We start from the raw sequence: 6,000 nt of genomic DNA, 5'->3' as shown, positions 1-6,000 counted from the left end.
CTCCAAGATCCATGACCGTACTAGCTCAAGGTAGTTTGTTAAGTTACAAGTTCCATGCATTATTTACCTCTGGTTGAACAGGCCTTAAGTCCAATTACAGAGTTGTTGGTTACTACCAGATACAAGTGCTACTATTGGACCATAAAAGTTATCATGTCATGCTGGTCATTGTGTCATCATATGTATAATGTGTGTGTGTGTGTGTGTGTGTGTGTGTGTGTGTGTGTGTGTGTGTGTGTGTTTGTCATAACTAGGTAGGACAGTTGATTGCTTTCTTCCCTTTGAAGCTGTGTGGCCCCTTCTAGCACTCTGAATGCTAGTCTTCAGGAAGAAGGCTTTCAGGTCAGATCCTTTATAGACCCTGTTTCCAAAGTGCAAGGTGTATTCACTGATGGGAACTTGTCTGTCACCCCTGGGAGGCAGTGAGAAAGCAGCATCAGTAACTTGCAATATTTTGAGAGTCTCTTGGTCTCCTCTGACCAGCAACTCAAAAGTGGGTGATTCATGTCTGGTATTGGAGTTTTTGTTCCATATTCTATGGTCTTTGGCTAGAGCACTGGCAGCCCCAGTGTGAAATTTTCATTTAAACACTATGTATGTGCATGCACATATAATTATATGTATTATATATAATTTTAGGTAAGTGGGTAATTTAGCTAAATATGATTCCTTTGGCTTTTCCAGAATTCTCACTGTTGTTTTGCCCTTCTCTCAACTCCTTCTGTGTTGATATCCCTATCTCCTTCCAATTAACACCCCCCCCCCAATTTTCCCATTTTTGTCTTCAAATTACTTTTAACTTGCTATAACTCTTTCAATTGTTTACTACCTGCCATGGTACTTTTTTGCTTTCTGGGATCCTATGGTTACTCTGGGTTATATGCAGATTTGGAGTTAGAACCCACAGATGAGAGAGGATATGCAATGTTTCTTTTCCTAGATCTGAGTTACCTCACTCAATATAGTATTTTCTAGTTCCATCTCCATGTCTGTAAATGTAATGATTTCATTTTTTTCTTTACAGCTGAGTAGTGTTCCATAATACTTATGTACAGCATTTTCATTACTCATTTGTCAACTGAAAGGCATTTAGAATCTTCCAATTTCATGGTTGTTTTGACTATAAAGGCAATGACCATGGCTGAGTACGTGTCTGTGGAAAAGGACGTCAAGATCCTTGCTATATATATGAAGCAATGATATTGCTGCATAATATGGGAGATTTAGTTTTAGCCTTTTGAGGGTTCTCTACACTTATTTCCAGAGTAGCTGGAGAACCTTGAAACTCTACCAACAGTGAATGAAGTTTCCTCTTTCCTCACATCCTTTCCATAAGAATTGAACATGTATTTAGAAGCACAGAGAAATGATTGATCTCTGAGCTATTCCCGGGTTCACCAGGAAGCAGGAAAAAAAATACAGAATGTTATTTTGAGAGAAACAACATAGCACATTAAAACATAAATGAAGACTGTGATATCTTAGAATTAAATATAATCTTTTAAGAATGAATGAATATATACAACACATAGAGATGAGGTTATAAAAGACTAAATGTAGAAAACAAACAAACATCTAATTTGCCAATTTGTAGTTTTTCATCTTTCTTAAAAAAACTTTTTTGATGAAATGATTGTGGTCAAAGTCATAAGAGATACACAGGAGACAGTTAACCTATCAAATGATTTAAGTGACTTTGCCAAAAAGCAAACAGAGGAACTGGGCAGTACTAACATATAGTTTGCTCCTAGTCTCTTAGTCTATCATTACAGAATACTGTATGAAACAGAAATGATCAAATAGAGGAAAAAAATCTTCCATCCATTATGTCTGAAATGAAGGATATTTGTGATGCATAATTCATGATATGGAGAGGAAGACAAATTGCATACAAATATACAAATTGATCCTAGGCAGATATAGGGGTATACAGTCCACTTTCACAGGAGAAGAATCCAAGAAACGGGTTTACAAGTATTCATAATGACCAGTCAGTCAATAAAGGGAGAAAGGTCTATTCTGATTGATTAAATCAGAAGTGAATAGGAGAAGTGGGTACTAGATGCTCAAAAAATTCATCTACAAACTTATTGAGATATTCCTTAAACATGCAGAGTACGGCTGAGGTCTCAGATGAGATAAGTTGTCACAAATACAAAATAATATAGATGGTAAGTTATGGGTTTGACCAAGGTAGCTCAAGACAAGTTAAATCAAGAGTTAGTTGTGTTTATTTTGAGTAGTTGATGACATTTAGTATGAAAGCCAGATTCTAGAATATTGAAATTAGCAGAGTTAAGAGAGCAAGGACAGAGGGATTCAAGTGTTATTCATAGCAGGTAAGAATTATGAACATGTGTCTGAGCTGGATAAGTAAAGAGTAGGACTGATGACTAGCAAAATGATAAATTATAAATGATCTAGTGGTCTCGATAGGTTGAGTCATTGTAGGAATGCCATTAATGGTAATAGTAAATGATATGGGAAATAGAAATTAGTAGTTATAGATTTGAATTATATAATATATTAATTCTTTGAAGAAAAAAGAAAAATCTTTTAAGTTAGCAATTATAAGCTACTAAAATCATAAGCACCTGGACCACCACTGCAGCTGCCTACACTGAGGTATCACATTCTTTTTTTTGCTATTAATGATCTATACAGTTAGTATACTGAGCAATTTCAAGCACTGAAATTTTTAAATTTTATTTTCAAGAAGGCATTTATAAAATTTATGTTCTTACATAAATGCCTTTTCCTTGAGTTATTTTGTAGTTAATGTGAGTTAACAATTGAATTAGTGGGGCGATGAAGTGGCCATGGCTGGGTGTGGCAACAAGCTACTATCAAGTCTGGTGACCTGAGTTTGATTCCTGGAACCCAAATGGTAGAGGGAAGAGGAAACTCTTGCAGACCTACCCACAAAGACACACAGAGACACATGTCATGTCATGTACTCTGCCCCCAATTAAAAAAAAAATAGCCAAGCGGTGGTGGTACACACCTGTAATCCCAGCACTCGGGAGGCAGAGGCAGGTGGATCTCTGTGAGTTCGAGGCCAGCCTGATCTACAGAGCTAGTCCAAGACAGGCTCCAAAGGTACAGAGAAACTCTATCTTGAAAACCCCCAAAAAATAAATAAATAAATTCATGACATGAATTTTTATTAGTCATAAATCTTTGGAGGACCATACTCCTCCTACCTTAACATACATTTGAAGTCTCTTACAATAAAAGATATTTAGCAGTCTACATTTTGAGATATTGGGTTAGTCAATGTCTAACATGTCAAATCACATGTATACGTGCATGTGGAATTGTTCTTACAAGGAGTAAATGACAACTCTGTTGAACTTAGTTGTTTGGGGGGAAAACTTTGCCTTTGTTTTATCTGTATGCTAGAAAAATACCTTACATTTATTTAGGAGGTTAAAAACTAAGCACTAAATGTAATTACACAGTTACTGTCATTTCCTAACCAGGATATACTTTCATCATATTATATTTAAATAGTTAGGAAACATAACAAGTTTTTGGCACTAGTTCATTTTTGTGATTTAAAGCATATTTTAAAATGCAAACAACATATCGAGTGTTTTATAGGGTGGTTGCTTTTGTAGTCATCACAAGGCTAGATAGAGTTTTTCAACTAAGCAGATCTTAACATTGGCAACTCGGACAATGTGTATTACTTCAATGGATTTAAGATTGTATCTGGAACATGGGTTTGTTTCTAAAATATATTTACTAACCTAAATTTTATGAATCTACCTATATCTATCTATCTATCTATCTATCTATCTATCTATCTATCTATACATACATATATTTTAGGAGTATAACTTAAGTGAGTATGAATATATATGTATGTGTATCAAGTTATACATACATACCCATATATACTGATTAAATATCAGTGACAGTGGTTGTTTTCTCAAATGAAAAATTTAAGTCAAAATGTCAAGTCTGAGACTATTTTATTAAAAAAATTACTGATGTAAATGCTTTTGGTTTTTCAATGTACTGCATTATTTCATTGTGTTTCTCAGTATATGGTTGAATGGCAGACTTTTTAGGCATCAGGAAGGAAGTGGAGTTCTTGGGAGCATTGTATTTTCCCAGGAAGGAAACTAGACAGACTGATCCTTCTTCAAATGCCACATCATCAGCAAAGGGCAGATCCTGAACTCAGATTCTGACCTCAGCGCTGTGTTCTTTTCATGTGGGGTTGCAGAAGGCATTGAAATTCTTCAAGAGTGTACTGCAGGAGCACTATCAATGGGAAGTTCATCGTGAAGAGGGCAACCAGAGCTTTATGACACTCTGCTGGGGAAAAGGTAAAAAAATCAAATATGTTATTCAATGTTCAGAGGAACAAAAAAAAAACAATGAAATATAGATGTCTTTAAAATATCATCTTGTAAAGCTAGTAGCATGTCAGTCAATCCATTGTGTTTATTTTGAGCAAACTGGTGACATTTGGAGAGAAGGGAGGGCTTTGGCAGATTTCAGTAGGTGGTCAATTTGACATTTCCAAATAATGTCTCACTGGGCTAATAAAGTCTGTCAAGACCTGCAGGTTCCATTCTCATTTTATTCATTCTGTGCATTTAAAGTAATGCTCCGGTAAATCACAGCACATAGGCAAGTGCTAAGTTCAAGTGTTTATACATACTAAAATTTTAAGCCTGATGATTTTTCTATGTATATCAGACAGGAGAAATGTGAGTGATTTTCCTGGAACTCTGTGTTTTTTTTTTAAATAGTTTAATTTCATTTTTCAGCATTGAAATATTCAGTCTATCTCCAATTAAACAAATTATATTTTTTAAATAAGCCCCACAGCTATTATCACAACAGACTCATGGGGCTTGGCAATCAGCAAAGAAGATGGACATCTGTTACTGGAAAAACAAACCAAAATAAATTGAACCACCATGGATGTTGCTGTAATTTAGTAATTAATTGATATTTTACAGCACAAATTTGTACTACATAACATCAGCTATGTGTTTATAATTTGTTGTTTATAAGACACCATCTTACTCACGTGCATTTCATCAGTCACCCTGCATCCTAAAACCCTAAACTATAGGTCTACCCATCTACCCAATAACATCTTTCTTCAGTTATCTGTGACATTGTGGACATTGACTGCAATACAGTCAAATTCTTACCTTTCTTCTTTTTCCCTTTGTATTTGATTTCCTTTTGGTTTCTTCTTTCCACATCCAAGGAGACCCATTCTTGCTTATCAGTATAGGACTTGAATCTGTTGTTGATTCTGATGATGACAATGTCCATCTTAGTGTATTTTTATGTTGATTGTCTTCTGTTAAGAAAGAGTATTTAGAGTAAGCAACCACGCTTCCTCTGGTCAGATGTAGAGGAACTATAGACTCATTTCTTATTGCCATCCATGACTGGAGGCTTGGGAAAGTGGTTTGCTCTTCCACATTCAAACATCTCCTCTGTTTATCCAGGATATTTTCATATTTGAAGATCACAGTGAGTGTTAAAGAAGGGGCTTTATCTTTCTAAACATTGGCCAGCCCCTGTCATAGAGTTACAGTACATAATGAGGACCACTTAAGATACTTTTCTTCATGACTGCAGTCTCCTTCACACTGATTCTTAAAAGAAGGGGCCTTCTCTTGCTTCATTCCCAACCGAGATGAGTCCTACTGGGTTTGAGAACAATGAAAACTAACCTCTCTTCTATGTCTATTGTTCCTCCTACCCTTTCAGCTGGAATCAACATGATCAAGTAAAGTATGTTATAACTCTTTTGTCTCAAACTATTTTATGAAAAAATTTAATCAAAATCTCCTTTCAGAGCCTTTTATAAAGTCATCTCTGACCCAATAAAATGGGCTTACAAGCCTAGTGGTAAGACAAAGCTATAGATTAACTGTTTCACCAATTTTTCATCCTAGATATAGGAGTCTTAATTCCCTCCAAGGTAAGATATTTTTGCACTTAAATGGGGGCAGGAAATAT

At 35.5% G+C, this 6,000-nt stretch overlaps 1 long non-coding RNA gene across 2 annotated transcripts in view; it reads right to left on the bottom strand.

Annotated features, from left to right (window-relative positions):
• Window positions 1-3,972: 3,972 nt before the first annotated feature.
• The window catches only part of LOC121823739 (uncharacterized), a 71,022-nt gene continuing 68,994 nt past the window's right edge, over window positions 3,973-6,000 (bottom strand). Inside the window, exons 3-4 of one of the 2 annotated variants that reach the window (XR_006065290.2) lie at window positions 5,178-5,332; window positions 3,973-4,326 (exon numbers count right to left, since the gene is read on the bottom strand). This is a non-coding gene — a long non-coding RNA (uncharacterized LOC121823739). The remainder of the gene's footprint in view (window positions 4,327-5,177; window positions 5,333-6,000) is intronic. The other variant, XR_006065291.2, reaches the window with a different exon arrangement.

The sequence above is a fragment of the Peromyscus maniculatus genome, chromosome 18 (assembly GCF_049852395.1).
Source record: "Peromyscus maniculatus bairdii isolate BWxNUB_F1_BW_parent chromosome 18, HU_Pman_BW_mat_3.1, whole genome shotgun sequence".
Taxonomy (NCBI): domain Eukaryota; kingdom Metazoa; phylum Chordata; class Mammalia; order Rodentia; family Cricetidae; genus Peromyscus; species Peromyscus maniculatus.
The sequence above is the reverse complement of the archived record's forward strand: the minus strand, read 5'-3'. Positions and strand labels throughout refer to the sequence as shown.